We start from the raw sequence: 22,559 nt of genomic DNA, 5'->3' as shown, positions 1-22,559 counted from the left end.
ACACAATATTCTTTTTTTCTTTCTTTCTTTGTTCTCGGTGGTTCTCGATTAAAACGAGGTCGTGTAAGGTGGTTCTAGAGATCTCACAAACGGAAGGAGGCGGCAGCAACAAATAGTTTTTTTCGACGAATAGTTTTGAAATGGCGATTAGTTTTTTTTTGTATATGAAGAATAGTTAAAAATGTATGTTCTCTATCTTCAATTAGTTTCTAGTGGGGGTGAGCAAAAACCATACCGCAACTAAAATTAACCGCAAAAACTGCATAAACCACAACCGCAATAAAACCGATGGTGATGTTTTCTGTTTTTCAAAAACCGCAAATTTACGGTGCGATGTGGTTATTAGTTTTCAAAAACCGCAAAAAAACTGCACCACACCGCATATATTAGATACAACTTTTTTTTATTAATTATTAATATATTAAATATTAAAAATAAGACAAGTTTCATGAATGAAAGATAAATAACATACTAGAAGATAAAAGTATGGTTTTTTGTTATGTTTAACTTTGAAAAAATGGTGAAATTATACAATTTTAAGAAATTTATTGTTAATTACTATTGATTTGACGTTTTTAAGATATTAATTATTTGAGATTTAAGTTAATTGTCTTATAAATTATGGTTTTTTTTTTATTATTACAAGTAATATGTTTAAACTCTTAAAACCGGTTGACGTCTAAATTGTGATTAAAAACCACACAAAATAACTGCACCAAATCTATACGGTTAATAACCGTAACACAGAAAAAACAAAACCGCACTGCAATAATAATCGTCTAACCGTACCGCAAAAATAATCGCGCCAAGCGGTTTTAAAAATGGATTAACCGCATTTGCGGTTAATGGTGAGGTTTTAGCTAATAACCGCATTGAACCGCACCGCGCTTACCACTAGTTTCTAGGAGGCGATTAATTACTTTTCCACACGTGTTTACAATGCATGACACAAAAACATATTTATACATTGCGATGCAGCAACAACAAATAGTCTTTTCGGTTCGTTTTGGGTAAATAGATTGCTTTGACAATACTAAATCTATCTATTTATATATCTTATAAAACTAACATTTTTCCTTGAACCTCATGCATTTGAAACTCCCAAGACTATATACAAACATTTTTCTTCAAAACACATTCATTTGAAACCCCCATCTTTTAACTAATATAACTAAAAATTCTTCTTAATAATGATTTAACATTCAAATGTTTTATCACTTATATTATGTTTAATAAGCAGTTAATGAAACGTTTACTATAAAAAGATCAATTTTTGGATAGATATGCATACAAATCACATACAAACTTCGTAAAGAAAACAAACTTAAAGGTTTTTGTGTTGGTTTGAGGTCTTATGACCACTTTTGGAGATATATTATTATATTATAGCTTTTAATTTGTAAGTTTGTTATATACTAATTATTTTTATATTTTTCTTGGTTTTGGATTCTTTTAATACAATTGTTGTATGTTGTGCTTTAATCGTTGATATATATTAGATCATATAGATGTTATCAATCATATGTTATATACTGTGATGCGGATAATATTTAATTAGGTATGTTAAATATTTTCGTTTGTTTTGTATCGCTTCAAAAAAACAAATAACTAAAAGTCGTGAATATTTTAAAATTTCTATGTAAATTTGAAAGATATGTTTTTCTTTTTACCGCATGTATTTGAAACTTTAATTATTTTTCAATTTTTTTCTAATAATGATTATAGATTGATTAATAATGTTAAATAGGTGAAAAACGCTAATTGTAATCCTAAAATTAACTAAACTTGAATATTAAATTATCATATTTTACTTATACTTAGTTTTGATATGTTATTTTTTAAATTATCAGTTTAAAGTTACAAATTTTGAATAATTTATATAAAATATTTAAATTGTTAATTTAAATACAATGTTAAAGTATTAACTCAAATGGAAATTTCAATTAAACTTAAAGAAAATCCAATGACTATTTTGTAAATAGTTATAAGTTATAAATTATAGTGTTAAACGTAAAAACTAAATTGTAATCCCAAATCAAAAAAAATATTTCCTAAAACTATTTGTATAAACATTAATAATTTCTAAATAAGTATCTTACAAATAACATACAATGATAATAGTTAAAACTTAAAAGTAATATTGTTATCTATAAAAACAAAAATAATGTTTGACGATTTAGATAACTACAATAATATAAATTAAAAGTTAATCAAATGTAGTTTTTAAAATCTATTTTTTTTAACTAATTAACCATAACAACAACTATAAACAATATTAATTTATATACTCTATTTAAATTTATTTATGAGTAACATGCTGATAGAATAGACGATTAAGCATATATAGTTTTAATAGATTTAATATGATCGTATAATTCGAAATAATCAATATTTTATATTAAATTAGTATAAGAATTATCATATCAAAGTTAATTATGACACTTTTATATTTAAACAACATATATTTTAAATTTATATAAATGAGATTTTTTTATTTGCACCACATGCATTTGAAACCTCTCTGTTTTTTCATTTTCTTTCTAATAATTATTATAAATTGTTCGATAATGTTAAATTAATGCAAAAACTATATTTTAATCATAAATTAACTAAAATATAATATTTAAATATTATATTTTACTTCTATTTTTAAAATTATGACTATAATTTTTTAAAATATTATAGTTAACTTATTAGTTTAGATATTTTGTTGTAAGTGAACAATTATTATTTGAAAGTCACAATTTTAGCATAATTTATGATTTTATGTAATATAGTTAAATTATTAAATTCAATATAATGTTAAGCCGTTAACTTAAATCAAAATTTCAGTTAAACTGAAAAAAAAAATCGATATACTATTTCTATAAATAGTTAAAAGTGATAAGTTATAATGTTAAATCTAAATTGTAATCCTAAATTAAGAAAAAAAAAAAAAAAAAAAAAAAAAAAAAAAAAAAAAAACCATGGAACTATTTTTTATAATCATTACAAATTTTCAAATAATTAGCTTAAATACAACTTACAATAAGAATAGTTAAAAGTAATATTATATAAAAAAAATTATAATGTTATCTTTAAAAACAAAAATAATGTTTGTTGTTTTAAATAATTACAATAAAAGAAACTAAAAATATCCATCAAATAAATTTTAAAACAGTTAAATTTCTGAAACCACATTAAAATAATTAAGAGTTTTCAAATACGTTATTTAAAATAACTTACAACAACAATTGTTAAAAGTAACATTATAAAAAAAAAGTTATATTGTTACCTTTAAAAACAAAAAACAATGTTTGATGTTTTAAATAATTACAATGATAGAAATTAAAATCGTAAGCAAATAAACTTTTTAAAATTAACTAATCATAACATCAACTATAAATATCAGTAAACGATATATTATATTTAATTTTATTCATGAGTAACCTGCATATATAAGCAATTGAGACAATTGAGATTATAGAATTTTAAAATATGTTTACATTATCATATAATCCAAAACAAACAATCTTTATATCAACCTATTATAAGATTTATTATATAAGAGTTAACAACAACGTCATCGATATATTTAAAAAAAACATATATTAATTAGGATTTCATTATATACTTATAAAGAAAATATTTTTCCTTTCACCACATTCATTTGAAACTCCCATGCATTTTCCCTTTCACCACATTCATTTGAAACTTTCATGACTTTTCAATTTCTTTCTAATAATGATTATAAGTTGATTAATAAGGTTAAATAAATATTAAACCTAAAGTGTAATCATATATAAACTAAATTTCAATATTAAAAGAATATATTTTCCTCTACTTATAAAGTTATATTTTGAACTTTTAACATATTATACTTAATTTATTAGGTCTAATATATTATTGTATGTAAACTATTCTCATTTTAAAACTACAACTTTTGAACAATTTGTATAAAATACTTAAAATATATAGGGACTTTATTGCAGTTTTCCAATAATTATATTGTTACCTTTAAAATAAAATAAAAATGTTTGATGTTTTAAATAATTATAATGATAAAAATTAAAACATTAAACAAATAAATTTAAAAAAAATTAATTAACAATAACAACAACTATAAATAACAATTAACCATATATTATATTTAATTTTATTAATGTGTAACTCGCGGGTAGAAGTCATTCAAACGATTGAGATTATGCAGTTATAATAGATGTATATATTATCATATAATTCAAAATAATCAATACATTATATCAATTTAATATACAAATTATTATATCAAATTTAACCACAAAGTTATTGCTATATTAAAAAAACATATATTTATAAAAGAGAAATTAAATTGATTCCTACTTTTTATACCTACAAATGTTCCTACCAAATAAAATTATGACAAGTGTCATCTTTCCATATTTTTTAAACTAAATCATTAAGACTATATTAGGAATATATCAAATACAATTAAATTGAATGGTGATTTGTCATAATTTTAATGGGTAGGAATAATTGTAGGAATAAAAGGTAGGAGGCAATTTAATTTCTCTTTATAAAGACTTCAATTATATAGGTGTTTCTACGTAAAACGCAGACATTTGCCTAGTTGTATAATGAACATTATATATCATTTTTTTTAAACCAAAAACCCACCGGTAAAAATGGAGAAAATTAGTGATTTATATATAACAAAGTAACCACACACAAAACAAAGTTAGAGCAGATTCATGAATTAATTAGTTTTTTCTGGGTGGTTAAACCATTCAAATACACCTATTATTTATGTACACATTTGTATTCAAATACGGTTTACAATTTTGTTTTAGAGTTTATGGTTTTGGATTGTTCTTTATTAACTTCATATAGGTTTCAAATTATGCCCTTGTTTTAGAGTTTATGGTTTTGGATGGTTCTTAATTAACTTCATATAGGTTTCAAATTATGCCATTTACCTTTTTCTTATCTTTTACCATTTTGACTTTCAGTTTATATAAATTTAAACATAGTTGTTACACTCAATTAATCGTACGTCACTCTAACAAATATTATTTTATTAATGTAATGAAAGTTACACAAATGATGTATCATATATTATTTTTTTTCTTTTCCACTACTATCCATGTTAGACTGAGGTTGGTTTTCACTTCCATCTTGGACAAAAGCATCAGTTTGATAGTCAAAATCCCAAAAGTCATTCATCTGAGCTTGGTTTAATTCATCCATCTTAGCTTGGTTTTCTTCATCCATCTGAGCTTGGTTTTCTTCATCCATCTGAGGTTCATTGACATCATGCATGTCAGTGCCAGTGACTCCATCAACATTGCTTTGTAGTATTTGTTGGTAGAGTCCAATATCAAAATCAGTAGCTGCCTCAACAAAGTCTTTAGCTATCTGCTCAGTCTCACCAATATCATCAAAGTATATTTTCTTACTGCAAGATGCCATCACTCCATCCTTTTGCTCATAACCCTTCTCCTATTATATCCAGGTGATAAGGATACGACTTAAACTATTTCATTGACTTGGATTTCAGGTTGGTTTGCTTGAGTGGGCACCACATCAACTAAATTATTAGTAAACTATTTCATTGACTTGGATTTCAGGTTGGTTTGCTTGAGTGGGCACCATATCAACTAAATTATCAGTAGGTGTAGTCATCACAGGTGTTTCCTTTGTTTGGTCATCAGGAGCTTCATCAATGTGTTGCACATCCTCATGTGGTTCATCTAACTGTACAAGGGTAACCTTGGTAACAGGCTTAGGATTCAAGAAATATGTGGGTAGTCTTGTTTCACCGTGTTCTGTGTATACCTTCATCACTTTGTGCTCACTGACATATTGAGAAAAGTTTGCAACATCTTGATCATTTCCTAAAGGGCGAAGACCAAAGTGGAAGTCTCCACCAGGCACAAGAAAATGGTAGTATATAACAGGAGGAACCCTATATCTAAAACCCTTCATGATTGCATCGAGCTCATGAACTGAAAAGTCATCTAGATCTACCATGTCAACATAGTTTACAGTTCCATCAATGTAACGGACATCAGGGTACTTGGTGAACTCACCTCCATGGTACAACTTAATGGTAAACAATGTTGGGTGCCATCTTCAAAACAAGAAAAAAAAAAACACCTCAGGTGGACTTACTTAAAAAAAATCAAGAAATCAAAAGACGAAAAAGGGCAAATTACGTACCATAACCAACCTTGGGATTGAAGGGTGTGTTTAACAATCTTACGTGCCACATTGGTATGTTCATCCACCGATAATCTCTACAAATCGCAGCTTAACTAACAAAACTGATTTTGTGTCTAGGGCTTTTATTGATCTTGGTTAAACAACGACGATCTACTTTATTGAGGAGACAAACTACTTTTATTGAGCTTTAGCGGGAACGGTTACAGGGATGAACGGACTAAAATACCCTTAAGTGAGAGGGGCATGGGTAAATTAACGGGAGCTTGGTAACGGCTGTTAAGCCATTGGACTAAACTCGCAACAAATAGAAACTATTGGAGCATCCTTGCAAGCCAAACCCATTTTGGACCAAACATGCTAGTTTTGACATACCATAGGGACCAAATTTGCAATTTTGTCTTTCATTTTATTGTACTGAGTTAGACATCGACTGCCTCATTGATAGCTTTCTTTTACATTTGATGGTAGTAGGGATAAAAATTTCACCCAATCCCGTGGGGGACCCGGTTGACCCACCCAAACCGTGGACGGGTATTCCCTGCCAAAATGGGTATTGGGTACGGGGCTGGGGATCCCCGTTATGCTAAAACCGGGGATGGGGCCGGGTATAGCAATCCCCTATCTGTCCCGCCCCTGCTTTGATGACTATATATATATATATATATATATATATATATATATATATATATATATATATATATATATATATATATATATTGGAGCATCCTTGCAAGCCAAACCCATTTTGGACCAAACATGCTAGTTTTGACATACCATAGGGACCAAATTTGCAATTTTGTCTTTCATTTTATTGTACTGAGTTAGACATCGACTGCCTCATTGATAGCTTTCTTTTACATTTGACGGTAGTAGAGATAAAAATTTCACCCAATCCCGTGGGGGACCCGGTTGACCCACCCAAACCGTGGACGGGTATTCCCTGCCAAAATGGGTATTGGGTACGGGGTTGGGGATCCTCGTTATGCTAAAACCGGGGATGGGGCCGGGTATAGCAATCCCCTATCTGTCCCGCCCCTGCTTTGATGACTATATATATATATATATATATATATATATATATATATATATATATATATATATATTAGTATAACGATCTTTTATTGAATTTGAATTAAGTCTACTAAGATGAATTGATTTATATTAGACCATCAAAGATAGAGTACATATACCAAATTATGTTCCCAAGTCCAAGAGTTCATCAATCGTCACTTTTTTCGATGGTCTATATACTAAATCGTCACTTTTCGTTTTGATGCTTGTTAAACTTTATGATTGATGTAAACATAATCTGATTATGACATATGGTTTTGATCACTTATTAAACTTGGTTGTTGTTTTGTAAGTTGAGTTTATTATGTTGATAAATCGTCACATATGGTTTTGATTCCCCGCATCCGTCGGGGATGGGGATAAGGATGAGGATGGAGACGAGGTTAGCAACTCGATTATGGGGACAAGGATGGTCAATCCTGTCCCAAACCCGCCTCATTTCCATCCCTAAACGGTAGTAAGAATTATTATTTTCACATTAAATATATACCTATTTTACCTTCTTGCTTCCTAACTTGATAACTACACTACATCATGTCTTTAGCAAATCTTGGCAAAAGAGATATTCCTTATAAGTTTCTCTCTTGTAAGTTAATGGAATAAACTTATATTTAAATGATATTACTAATTTTTAGTAAAAGAATATTCTTAAACTTTTTGTTGCTACCAATCCTTTTACCCATTTAAATGATGATATATGGCATATTAATATACTAAAATATCATTAAATTTCATTAAATGTTACATATATCACCATTTAATTTGGTAAGAGAATTTATAGGAACAGAAGGTAGAGGATATTTAATTTCTCTAAAATAGAAATTAAAAATCCTACAAATTAAATGTATAAGAGAAAAATTAACTGAATAATTATAAAATCAAATTAACTGTATAAGAGAAAAAGATTTAGTATATAAATTATGATTTTAAAAAAATTTAAACGTAATCTTTTTCATAGTTATAGTTTAAAAAGGTTTGCCAACCATGTGTTTATTTTGCTTTAAACATTTACGTTATAAATACTTAATAAAATAAAAGGTGTTACAATATATTCATCGTTCTTATTTTTTTAGTATCCATAATATTAATTTTGCCAAACATATTTTATTTTCAAAATACAAACAAAAATATTTAGGTTTTTTCAATCAACTTTTCCACAGCGTAATCATTTAGAGAATTTAGAAATAAAATCGATATCAGAAGAAAGAGGTGTTTGCACATAGGCAATACATCCTTCCTCAAAAACAAGACCGGTTATTTGATATTGAGGGCCCTCTACGGAGAATAGAAAAAGTACCCTTAAATATAATGAAACTAATTAGTTTAAAAATTACAATGAAAGCGAGGGAACAAAGATTCAAAAGCATAATAGTTAATTAAAATTTTAAAGGAAGTGCTGAAATGAAATCGAACTCTGAAGGTTTAAAAGTGATTGAAATAAAGGCGCACCACCAAGTGTTTGAACTACAAGTAATTTGCTTACATTACTACGTGAAATGATATATATATATATATATATATATATATATATATATATATATATATATATATATATATATATATATATATATATATATATATATATATATATATATATATATATATATATATATATATATATATATATATATATGGAAAAGTGAATATACACATTAGGTACCCACATAATCAAAACTACGATAGTTTTGTTAAATGGTTTAATTTTCTGAAAATAAAAAACAAAAAACAATTTCCTTTTTCTAGTACGTGTTTCCTTATACTCAATTCCATCGATTTTTTGTTCCTTGATCGGCAGTCCAATTCAATAGATTTTGTGTTCCTTGATCGGCAGTCGGCAATTCCTTCATCGTCCTTCTGGAGAAAAAAAATTGGTTTTATGCTTTCTCTTTCAGCGATGAGTAATTCACAGAACTCATAAAAAAAAAAAAAAAAAAAAAAAAAAAAAAAAAAAAAAAACGCTGAAGATATAGCAGTCCAATTCAATCGATTTTGTGTTCCTTGATCGGTAGTCAACAATTCCTTCATCGTCCTTCTGGAGAAAAAAAATTTGGTTTTATGCTTTCTCTTTCAGCGATGAGTAATTCACAGAACTCATAAAAAAACGTGAAGATATACTTTCGTTAACTGCTTCACTGACTGAAATCATAAAAAAAAAAAACAAATTTACAAAATTGGATATTAGTCGATGCTTCATAGAGGAGAAACGCCATAAACAGCAACTCGCCTCCATCAGGTATATCGATTATTGACACCCTTAATTCAGTTGATTATGTTGTAGTTAGCCCAATTATTGGTTGGTAGAAATTACGTTCAGCATGGGACATTCCAAAAGAATCAATCTACTACTAAACAGCAACTCGGTGAAGGTGGACGACCTCTCAATGTAGAATAATTAATGTTAGATTAATAACTCTTTATTATTATTTTATTGTTCTTGATCCAATTATTAGTGTTCTTGGTAAATTTGTGTTATATGATTTGGTTGGCAAATTTGTGCCTATTTAATTGATATGATGATTTTATTTTTCAAATGTACAAATAATATGTTTCTGGCTACACCAAAGTTGTATGAGGTAAACTTTTAATTTGGCATATTAACTTGGTTGTTAATCAATTAAGATTGCCTAACCTAACATAAATGTAGGATAAGAGCTTTTCATGATAGGGTTGTTACTAAGATACTCGTAGATGAGGGTGGGATTGTAAAAATTGTTAATATAATCATTTATTCACATTCAAGTTGCTTTTGCTTTTGATATAATGAAAAAGTTAGGCTATCTCTAAAAAGTTTCTGGCATGACATTAATAGAGTCAAGTTCTTATTGTCTTTTACTTGTGGTTTTGTGCAGACCATGGTATTTGAAACCGAAGCAGCTGATCAGGCTATAGAACCGTATATATATGAAAATGTTGACACGAACGATTTTGTGGAAGCAACATATGAATTAGAAGAAGTTAACGATTTCGGTGTGAACATTGAAATTCACGAAAATGATGTTGATGATGAAAGGATACTAGGAAAGGTTTTTGATACACCCGATGATGCCTATACATTTTATAATGATTATTCATTTTTGCATGGATTTGGTATACGTAGAGACGATACAATTAAAAATCCTAAAACAAATGAGCCTTTTCGGAAAATATATGTATGCAACAAAGAAGGTTTTAAACGGATGGACAAAAATGATTCAAGTGAAAATGAGAAAAAACGTCGTAGAGATGTTAGAACCGGATGTCAGGCAAAGCTTTGAATAACAAGATAGGAGGATGGAAAATGGTTGGTGGACTCGTTTAATGACACACACAATCACGACTTGACCATGACACCTACGAAGGTGATGAAGCATCGATCTCATAGCAATTTCCACCATTCAATAGAAGGTAAATCTCTTATGGTGCAGTTTGGTCAAGCAGGGTTGAAACCTTCTCAGATTAAAAAGGCTATTAATACACTAAAAACCTCAAATGTAGCTGATGTAACATCAAAGCAATGTGCTGATGTTTTATCTGAGCATCGAAAACAACATAGAGATAAGGAGTTTTATGGACTTATAAAACATTTTCAAGATAAAACATTAGTTGACAATGACCAGTATTTTGTTGTGGATTTGTCGGATGATGGGTATCCTAGAAACATCTTTTGGGCTGATGGTAGATCAAGAGATGCCTATACAAAATTTAGAGATGTTGTTGTGTTTTATGTCACTTATATGACTAACAAATTCTAGATGCCTTTTGCTCCCTTTACCGGGGTGAATCATCATGGGCAGTCTATACTTTTTGGTGGAGCATTGCTTGAAAATGAAAAGGAAGAAACATTTGAATGGTTATTTGAACATTTCCTTAAATGTATATTTGACAAGTATCCGAAGGCAATTATTACCGATCAAGACAAAGCTATGGGCAATGCCATAAGAAAAGTGTTTCCAAATACTCGACATCGCTTTTGTTCATGGCATATTAGGAAGCATGAAACTGAGCACCTTCGGTCATATGTTTCCCGTTATAGTGATTTTTAAGAAACACACAGACGATGGGTAAATAGTGACACCGTTGAACAATTTGAAGCAACATGGGAAGATATGTGAATTAAGTATGAACTGGAAAGCAATTGTTGGCTTAGTGACATGTATAACCAACGTATACATTGGGCTAAACCCTTCTTGAAGGATATTTTCTTTGCTGGTATGACCACAACCGGACGAAGTGAGAGTATTAATTCATTTTTTGATGGATTTGTTAACTCGAGGACCATGTTAAATGAATTCGTTGTACAATACGACAAAGCAGTTGAGTCACGAAGGGTTGCCGAAGAAGATGAAGACTTCAAGACTATGAACTCGAGACCGGTTCTTTCTTCAGTGCATCCAATCGAAGCAAAAGCAGGTCAAATTTATACTAGAAAGATGTTTGATACTTTCAAAAAAGAATGGACTGAAGCTATTACCAATTTGACCCACGAGACCATAACAAAAACTACAGAAGAAAGCACATATAGAGTTGGCCAATTGGATGTTGATAATAAATATTGGCGTATTGTTACCTTTCGTTCTTTAAATCAAGTCAGCATCACATGTTCGTGTTCTATGTATGAGACAAATGGGATTCTATGCAAGCATAGCTTGTATGTGATGAAGAAGAAGCATGTTCAAGAACTACCGAGTCACTATATTTTACCGCGATGGACCCTTGATGCTAGGTACAAATTGGGTAGTGTTAGTATAGGACTCGAAGAAATAAATAATGAAAATGGAGTTAGTGCGTACACATTATTTTGTGTTCGTTCGAATTTTACGAAACTAATTGAACAAGCAAGGGACTCCCATTCAGAGATACAAAAACTTAATAAGATATTGACAAGTCTTTTGAATGATCAAGCAAATCGAAAAAAATCTATGTCCTTGGAGAATACATCTCAAAGTTCTTGTATGGGAGTTTCGCAAGTAGATATGATGCCACAGTTATCTATCCGTGATCCTCTTGGTCCAGTTACTACAAAAGGGCGTCCTAAACTTGCAAGTAGAATCAAGTCTTCTGTAGAAGCCCCTAAAAAATGAACATGCTCTTATTGTCAAGGATTAGGTCATTATGCTACTAGTTGTTCAAAAAGAAAGGTAATTATAATAATAATTTAGTTTTCATGATTGAGAACTCTAATGATTATATTAACAATTTTTTATTTTTTTTTCATGTATCAGGCGGATGAATCGTTGCAAGAGACATAATGATGATATGTGTTGTTTCTATGGGCAAAAGAAAAAGTAGATGCTTCATGACATTTTTTTTGGTTAACTGCACGTTTTTCATGTTTTAGACACAAACAATATATGAATATTGATGCTTCTTAAGAATTTTAATTTGAAACGAATGAGGGTATTTTGTGAAAAAAAAAAAACGAATATATGATGGTATTTTGTAAAAAAAAAACAAAATTATGAGGGTATTTTGTGAAAAAATAGAATTACGATGGTATTTTGTGAAAAAACAAAATTATGAGGATTTTTTGTGAAAAAACAAAATTATAAGGGTATTTTGTGAAAAAAACGAATATATGATGGTATTTTGTGAAAACAAACAAAATTATGAGGGTATTTTGTGAAAAAATCAGAATTACGATGGTATTTTGTGAAAAAAACAAAATTATGAGGATTTGTTGTGAAAAAATGAAATTATAAGGGTATTTTGTGAAAAAAACGAATATACGATGGTATTTTGAGAAAAAAAATTATGAGGGTATTTTGTGAAAAAAAAACAGAATTACAAGGATTTTTTGTGAAAAAAACAAAATTATGAGGGTATTTTGTGAAAAAACAAAATTATGACGATTTTTTGTGAAAAAAATGGAAGTATAATGCTATTTTGGGTTAAAAATGAAATGTTTGTGGAATTTTGGGTTAAAATTAAAAATAGGTTGTCATTTAGGTTAAATACGAAACTTTTTTACAATTTTGGGTTAAAAATGAAAGTAGGTTGTCATTTTGGGTTCAAAACGAAATTTTTCTGCAATTTTGGGTTAAAATGAAATAAAACTGTCATTTGGGTACAAAACAAAAGTTTTCTGCAATTCTAGGTTAAGAATGAAAGTAGGCTGTCATTTTGGTTAGTGTTGTGTTAATCTACACATACATTTGATGGTTTTTAAAATTGTTGGACGATTTTGCCCCTGTGCCAATGATGATAATCCTCAAGAACTTAAGGATAGGAAAGTTCAAGTCACATAAATAATAAGACCAAAAGCGAAGAATTTCAATTGCTAATTTTGATAACTCACAAAAACAATATGACCAAAAGCGAAGAATTTCAATTTCTAATTTTCATAAGTAACATAAACATATGTTACATGATAAAACAAAATAAAAACATGACTTGTTTTTCTGTTTTCTTCAAATGTTATAATATATTATAGTGTGGTGGTTGTGGATTTTTTGAATTGTATATTTGGGCCAATGTCCTTGAGAGCACAAATTTGTTCCTTTCCCGTTGCTGACATATGAGTCACAACCAGGTCCTTCCCCTCTCCAAATCCAGAGTAGAGACTACCATACAAATCCATCTTCAGACATATCAATTAGCTGGTAATCGGTACAATTGACACTGTGGACCTGTAAAAGCGAAAAAAAAATAGTGCGATTAGAAAAATGAAGAGAATAATTAAAATGAGAAAGAGCAGTAATATTACATACATCACAATTATGGGATGATGGAACAATATCATCAAGCTTTTTCCTGTTGAAAATCTCGATTGCAACAAAGTGACACTATAGTTTGGTTTAATCCCACTAAAAACAAGGCTAGCCTAATTAAAATAACAAAAACCACCAATTACAGAATTAAAGTCGATCACTTGTTCACTATTTTCCTGTAATGATACATACTTTCCTGTAATGAGACAAACAACTCAATTAAATTATATTAGAGGAAACAAGACAACAAAGGACCCATTAAACTAAGCAAAAACAAAAGTCAAAGTCCTACAATTCCATGTTTTTGAAACTTATAGCTGAATTCAATCAGATTTGTCTTCAGCAGATCATCCACTTCAAGATGAGGATATCTTAAACCATCAGGTCAAATTACATATCAAAATGAGGCTTTCTTAAACAACCAGGTCAAATTACATATCAAAATGATGAATTCTAAAATCAATCAGGTCAAATTACATATCAAAATGAGGATTTCCTAAAAAATCAGGTTACATTTATCAACCAAAAACGAACCTGGTTGGATAAAGATTACCCAATTTCGAAAACATTTGTTACGACTACCTAGATTTTTTCATGTTTTAACGAAGTAAATGTCAAAAATAAGAAGCATATCTAGTTGTTTTTAGACTCCGGATTTAGAGAGGCAGAAAAAACGAAGATGCGAACATGAAAAATGAAGCTAATTCCGGTCTCCGATCTCCGACAACGACAGAAGAGATGGGGTAGATGAGCGGCTAGGTTTAAGGAAGATGAAGGAAGAGGGGTCATTTCGTATTAAGCAAAATCAAGACATACAAACATGTTGACTTGAAACAGACGAAAAGCAACAAAAACCCTAACCCTAACAGCATAATTGAAAAACAATTGACGCAAAACTGTCTAAAAATTAACACAATTAAATAAAATATATAACTACGCAACACAAGGATTTTCCAAAACAAAACTGAGATTGAAGAAAGATGTTAACCTTGCAAGCACGATTCTTGATGACGATATAACCATTATTGCGAATGGTGCCGGCTTGCTGAGGATAAGTCTTGGAGGCTCCGGCATCGGCCTTGGACTCAAATTGATGCTCTTCATCGGGAACAAATGAAATGAAGTGAAATTAGAAAGGAATTTTTGTGTTCTATGATATCAGTCGATTATGGAATTAAATAAGTGATAAAACGGTGTAGTTTTGATTATGTGGGTACCTAATGTTATATACCCTTAAGGGTATATTCACTTTTCCCATATATATATATATATATATATATATATATATATATATATATATATATATATATATATATATATATATATATATATATATAAAATAAGCCCTTCACATGCCTTTTTTCTCCTTGCTTAAAACCATGCCTCCTAATAAATGAAGATACTTTGTCATCAACTAATTTATTATTCATTTTCCTTTTATTCCACTTGGCAAATTCTAGTATTTTTTTTTCTTCAATTATAAAAATACTAGTTTATAAACCGTGGGAAGCATGATGATTAAGTTAATTAAACTTTTATAATAAAAACTCAAAGTTATTAACAAATTAATTTAAATAAATTATTAATTAAGAAATATTTTTTTAGTTATATAAAATTATAATTGTTGATTCAAATAAATATATGAAATTATATCACCTTATAATTTGTATTTATTTTATTTTATTTATTTTATTCTAATGTTATTAATTTAATGTAATTAGAGTGAAAAAAATTTAAATTTGAAATTTGAAATTTGAAATTTGAAATTTGAAATAGAGAATTAGTAGGTTGAGAAATAGTATGACATTAATTAGGAGGCTTAATAAGATTATACATAACAAAATAAGTATTCTTTTATTAATATAGAGAAATAAGTTGACTAACTCCTTACACTTCTGCAGTATGTTATATATGTAAGGTATTGATTGTAATTATTTGTTAAAATCCGTTATTTTCTTTCATCTATTGTGATTTCACTTCTTTTTCACATTAGTTATATCTATTACAATTTCATAACTAATCTTGGATAGTACTTAGAATCAAACGAATTGATATCGATCATTGTATTTTTGAAACGACCCAAAAATTTCTTTAAAAAACATTACTAAAATCATATTTAGAAAAACTGTATCATAAGTCATAACATAAATTCTCGAGTATTAATTCAAACATAATATCATTATCCGAGTCAAACATTCCCAGGCTATCTGACTATGGTGTGTGCACTGCAATCTTCCCGAACTCCCTTTTTTTGTTTTTTGAAAACTGAGTACCTGAAACCAAAACTGAAAACCGTAAGCACGAAGCTTAGTGAGCTCCCCCAATCTAACACATACCATGCAATAACATATAAAGCACATACTGGGCCTTGCCCACTGCATCGGACCGATGTCCGGACTAACTGGGGCCTTGCCCCCTACATCGGACCAAAGTCCGAAAACTGACTAGGACCTTGTCCCCTGCATCGGATCGAAGTCCGGACTAACTGGGGCCTTGTCCCCTGCATCGGACCGAAGTCCGGAAACTGACTGGGACCTTGTCCCCTGCATCGGACCGAAGTCCAGACTAACTGGGGCCTTGCCCCCTGCATCGGACCGAAGTCCGAAAACTGACTGGGACCTTGTCCGGACTAACTGGGGCCTTGCCCCCTACATCGGACCGAAGTCCGGAAGCTGACTGAACATAGCAAAGCATAACATATCAACTACCATGAACACATATACTGCATACTACATCGGGCCGTAGCCCGGAACACATAACACTTAACACATAACACATAAATCCTGTCTGAGCCACGAAGGCATCAACATACTAACTACTGCATCGAATCGAAGTCCGGAAACTACTACTAACTGAACGGGCCGGCATTGTGGCCTTAGACCCGTCCCTACTGGAAGGAAACTCACCTGATGCTGCTGAACTACTGCTGCTAATCCTTTTGACTGCTACCTGACCTCTGACTCCGACTGCTGCTCCACTAGCTCCTCGAGCTACCAATATCAATATAACACTTAGTCCAACTGGCCTCCAAAGGTCACTAGGTCAAAATCCTGGTCAAAGTCAACCTTCCGGGTCAAACCTACTCGCCGAGTCTACCTACTGACTCGCCGAGTTCATATGTTCTGGGTCTTTCTTATTCGCGACTCGACTCGCCGAGTCAGCCCATGACTCGCCGAGTCCAACAAGTTCCAAGTCTTGTCCTGTCCAACTCGCTGAGTCACCACCCGACTTACTGATTCGAGTCCCAACTCGAAGGGTTTAGGGTTTCGCGATCTGACTCGCCGAGTCCAAGAACAGACTCGCCGAGTCCTAGACAATCTTCAACCAACTCGTCGAGTTGCTCATCCAACTCGCCGAGTTCATGCCTAACTTCATCCGACTCGACGAGTTGTTCATCCCACTCGTCGAGTTCCTCCTCATCTTTAAGCTACTCGCCGAGTCCACTCGAAGGACTCGCCGAGTCTATCCAGTCCTTAATCCATGCAGTGGCTTTTCGAGCCAAACAGAGTTTCCAACTCATAGATCCATACTTCTAGGGACCATCCCCCACGTAAAGTGGCAAACTTTACGTGTAGATTAAGAGATCTAGGCTCAAAACACCCTAAACTAGGGTTTATGGCAAACATACTTCTTCAACATACCAAGGGCTGATACTTTAGGGGATTCAAGACCAAAACAAACATGGATATGAGGTAGCAACCTCAGATCTGAACCTCCAACTCGGATTGGTTACATATCAAACCAACAATGACCAAAACTCACATATAAGAATAGATCTAGGTGCAAAGGGAGTCCAAGCAACCGCTTATTACCTCCAACTCGTCTGAAATGTCTTCTCAATCTTGGATCTACAGTCCCTTCTTGCACCTCCAAGGCTTTTCTTCCTTCTCCAAGCTTTAGTGCACTCTACAAGGCAAGATCTAGCTCAAAAACGGATATGGTGGCTAGAGTTTGGTGTTCTGGGGTAGAGAGGCAGTAAAGGAACCCTAGTAAAGAGAATGAGACGCTTAAATAGGCTCCAAATCTCGGATTTAGGGTTTTTCCTCGCTCAGACCCAACTCGTCGAGTCTCCTTGGCCGACTCGCCGAGTCGGTCGCTTACACCACAACCCGGATCCCGCTCGGACTCTCCGAGTCCCTCCATGGACTCGCCGAGTCTCCCCTTAAACTTGAGGTTTTTCTTTCTTTTCTTGGCTTTCCAAACTTTGGGGTGTTACAACTCTACCCCACTTAAACTAAACTTCGTCCTCGAAGTTTGCTATGACCAACTGCCTGCAAACCACCTCCAACTCTTTGTCTGGGAAATCTAACACCATTTTTGTCCTTCACTCCAGTCATTCACAATGCCGACCACTACCGTTGGTACATACTAAATCCTTTTCTTTTCCATAATTTCCTCAACGTTACTTCCTCCGACTGAAAATCCTGTTGCCTCTCATCTGCCTGCTGGATGCACTGAGACTACCCTTGTTCAACTATTCTGCCAATATCTGAGTTACCGAACTCCCACCGGTCACTACACTCCATCGCAATCTCCTAGCCGCTCCCAGCGACTTCGGAAGATACCTCGACTGTCTATAACTGTTCTATCCATTCTGCCATCCATACTGAATCGATGCTGCTGGAACCAGCTTGCTTATCTCTCCCTGATTACTCAACTCCTACTAACTCGAACCTTTCATCCTGAAGAAAAGCTACCTACCTAGTTATCCTTACATATCACTTATACTTGGCCGAAGGCTCAACTGATCCTGCTGAGAGAGACTTGCCATTTCCAAATCAACCAAATATACCGCCAGCACTTGCATTATACTAATACTGATCATGCCTGAAACTCTAAACTGCCTGAGACACTGAACTGACTGAAACACTAAATTCTGACTCAAACGCGGAATTAAGGACTCCTCACTTAGTCGCTTCCACGACTTCTTAACGAAATCTTTCTCTGGAACTAGTTTCCACTAGTTATCCTGTCGCTGTGGCTCTAACAACCTTCCGATCCAACCGATCAGGTCCACACATCACATCCTGACATCATCCATTCCATGGCTAACAACATGATGGTTCCCAGACTGACGGTAGCCCTTAACATACCCGAACCCCAACGGTCCACTGCTACTCTGATCTCATAACTGATGTGACGATCTATAGCCAAAATTTGTTGGCTTAGTCATAACTGAACCATTTGGGAAATCCGAATCTAACCCGTGGATTCCCATATTCCCACTGCTGCACCCAAACGGGTGGGAATTACTACGTTCCCACGTTCAACAACGCGCTCATGCTGCTACCAATATGATAAAAGCCATGGCTACACTCGCGGACTCACAACTCTCAAATACTACCTGGCTACTAATGAACGCTACGGCTACCCCCGCAGACTTACAACACTACTACTACTATCTGACTGCTAGTGAATGCTACGGCTACCCCCGCAGACTTACAACACTACTACTACTATACCGAGGACATCCTGACTATCCCTAGTCCCGCTCGTGAATCCTTATCCTGATTTCTCAAAACCAGCTCTCAGTCCTTGAATTACTGCATCATCCTCAACATCCTAAATCCTTGAATGCTCAGCGCTTCATCGAGGAACTCTTCGGCTTGGTTCCCGAACCAACCGCCTACTAATCCAGATATAAGAAGCTATTGTTGGGAAGTTTCCAAATTCCCAACTCCTTAATCCACATAATCCTACATGCTGGCTCTGCCACTGGCTACTAATACGAAGACATCTTCTGCTAACCGTTTCTCCGGATCCTCATTCCAACTCACTTGAGCCTTTACAGGTGGTCCTCAAATCCTGGATTCCCAACCAGCTTCTAACCATCTTCATTACATGAACTAACTGCTGGGAAAAGTTCTCGAACTCCCAATTCTGAACTTCTCCATCCATCCATCACTGTGCTACTACCACTTCTTCTCAGAGGCCGCACACTCATTCTGGGTCTACGTGACTCTTATCCATGTATACCCGGAGGGTTCTCCCCCACTTCAATCTTGCTTACCATTCCAAAACTTCTACTGGGGAACCCAAGCCCGCCAGGTAGGAATTTAACCAATCCATCCCAAACACTAACCACTCTGAACTAGCGAAACAAACCAAATCTCTCCCAACCATGCTACAGTTACTGCATCCTCCGAAACCTTCTCCATAAGAGCACATCCCCTAACTACCAACCAATTATCCGAGGTATGTAAATGGCATATAACATAATCACAAGCAAGCCACTCCATAACACAACACTTATACCACAATTGATGCAGAACCATAACAATATAATCATAACATAAGCTGACAGAAAAAAAAACAAAGTTACATACCTCCATTACTCAGTGTTGCTCGAATCCCTACTGAAATCTACCGGAGAAACTCGGCTCCGAGCCGTAGGCACCCTTGACCGGCCTCGACAACCACTGACGATACTTGAAGTCTCAAGGGCAGGAGCTGGCGCCTGCCCTGCTGAATACAAACTCGGACAGTGGGCCTTCTTGTGGCCCCTCTGACTGCAATGGAAACATATCGGATCAAGTCCCTAGGCGATGGTAATAATGCAATCCCTGCTAAAATGGCCAATCTGGCCGCACTTGAAACATCCGGCATCGCCACCACTCCTACTCCTGCACACACCCATGTGCGTCCTTCCGCACTTCCCGCATCGACTGCGACTCTGGTAGTTCCTCATCCTCAAATCCGAAACCTTGGGCCTCTTACCTGAACCTGTGGCTACCTGAGTCTCATCCATTTTCCTCTTCCTTTCCGACCCCCTGCCCGACTCTCGCTCCTGCGTTACCCCAACAGCAACGCCTGCCGACTGAACAGCAGATGTCTGATCCTGGAGCCTCGCTATCAATCTTTCAGTGGTCCTCGTAACCATGTCGGGCAGATCCTCACGAATGGCTCGCGAAACTTCCTCAACTATCCGATCATGCAAAGGTCTCTCTTGGAGACAGAATGCCCCACTCACCCCTGCCCCCTGATGGCAGGAACTAGAAATGGGATCTCCCTCCCTGATGGATCCCTGAACTCCATAAGATTTGGGACCTAGACGAGCCCCAATCTGTCCTGAAACCATCCCGGCCTTAAAGGCCTCAAGATGACTGTCCATGAGCTCCACAATGGCCTCTCTAACTGAACCGAAGATCACTGGAGTCTGATCAATGATGTGATTATGCGGAAATGAAATCCCTCATCTGATCATCAAGCTGCCCGACTCTAAAGCCCGAGCCAGACCCCTCCCCTGCACCTGAACCGCCAACTGATATCTCGCGCAACGTCACCATGCTGAAAATATAACAATTCCTGATCAATTTACACACTACCGCTGAGGGATCTTCCACACACTCTACTAGTTCCTTGGTTTTGCCTCGGCCCCTCTTGAATCGAGTACGGATCCTCTGCTTTCAGTAGTATGGGCCCCTACTACCTTCCACATCTACCCGTACTTTCCTCAAGAGTTACCTTAACTCCACCAAGTCCCATTTACTCTTCTACTGATCTCTGCTACTCTCATCCTAGGTTTACCCTAGGGAACCTCTGACTTTACCCAAACAGTCCTCAGCTACTGAAGGCCTCCTTGTAATGCCAATTAGCCACCACCTGAATACCATCACATGTAATGAGGCTCGGATAATCCTTCGAGTAAAAGTCTCGCCCCTACAACGGTTGGACTCAGACGAGAGCTGCGCAGTAGGGCCAAATCCAGCACTCTGAGATTATCCAAGCCTAATCACATGTGATGTGACGTATTCACCTAATGGCTAACTCCCATCACTCAGAGTCCCACAAAGCACAAAGCAAGTAGCATTCGGATAAAGGAAACATACTCAGGCAAAACAATTCTCATAACAAGAAACTGCACTAGCATACAATGCTAAGCTCATGCTATCAGGCATAACCTACACAGGCTATCCTACTACTGTCTACTCAATACTAGCATGCAATTCTTATCAAGCTGAAACACATAAAACAGGCACATAAGGCATCATCCTAGATCCTTAGTCCTATTCTAGCATGTTGTTCTACTGAAGCTGAAACTGAAACTGAAACTGAACTGAAACTGAAGCTGATAATGATAATCATAACATAACTTGTATGGGTAAATTGGGAGTACTTACTTGAGCTCTACTGATTGCATGCACCACACCTTTTTTTCTTTTCAAAGTTCCTTCTTTCTGAATTCTTTTTACTTTTCTAAAACCGTTTTCTTTCTCAAAACTCTCTTTTTACAAAACCGGCTTTTCATTTTTTTTGAAAATCTTTATACCAATCCCTCAGTTTGAGTCCAGACACGCTCGAGAGCATGTCCAAATCCCTCAAACCAAGGCTCTGATACCAACTTGAAACGACCCAAAAATACAACCCAAAAATTTCTTTAAAAAACATTACTAAAATCATATTTAGAAAAACTGTATCATAAGTCATAACATAAATTCTCGAGTATTAATTCAAACATAATATCATTATCAGAGTCAAACATTCCCAGGCTATCTGACTATGGTGTGTGCACTGCAATCTTCCCGAACTCCCTTTTTTTTCTTTTGAAAACTGAGTACCTGAAACCAAAACTGAAAACCGTAAGCACGAAGCTTAGTGAGCTCCCCCAATCTAACACATACC

General features: G+C 33.9%; 1 long non-coding RNA gene and 1 pseudogene across 3 annotated transcripts; one reads left to right on the top strand and one right to left on the bottom strand.

Annotated features, from left to right (window-relative positions):
- Positions 1-10,103: 10,103 nt before the first annotated feature.
- LOC145046786 (protein FAR1-RELATED SEQUENCE 5-like) lies at positions 10,104-12,564 on the top strand (annotated as a pseudogene). Its single transcript, XR_013682065.1, has 2 exons — positions 10,104-12,368; positions 12,453-12,564. The product of XR_013682065.1 is annotated as a protein FAR1-RELATED SEQUENCE 5-like (transcript).
- A 971-nt stretch (positions 12,565-13,535) lies between these two features.
- Positions 13,536-15,116, bottom strand: LOC145048028 (uncharacterized). 2 transcript variants are annotated; one of them, XR_013682687.1, is made up of 3 exons: positions 14,926-15,098; positions 13,938-14,133; positions 13,536-13,856 (listed from the first exon to the last, which is right to left on the bottom strand). It is a non-coding gene; the product is annotated as an uncharacterized LOC145048028 (long non-coding RNA). The 2 variants fall into 2 exon arrangements; XR_013682688.1 differs by lacking the exon at positions 13,938-14,133 and having other exon boundaries at positions 14,926-15,116.
- Between the last annotated feature and the right edge of the window lie 7,443 nt (positions 15,117-22,559).

This window comes from Lactuca saligna, chromosome 5, assembly GCF_052625555.1.
Source record: "Lactuca saligna cultivar CGN05327 chromosome 5, ASM5262555v1, whole genome shotgun sequence".
Lineage (NCBI taxonomy): Eukaryota > Viridiplantae > Streptophyta > Magnoliopsida > Asterales > Asteraceae > Lactuca > Lactuca saligna.
The sequence above is the reverse complement of the archived record's forward strand: the minus strand, read 5'-3'. Positions and strand labels throughout refer to the sequence as shown.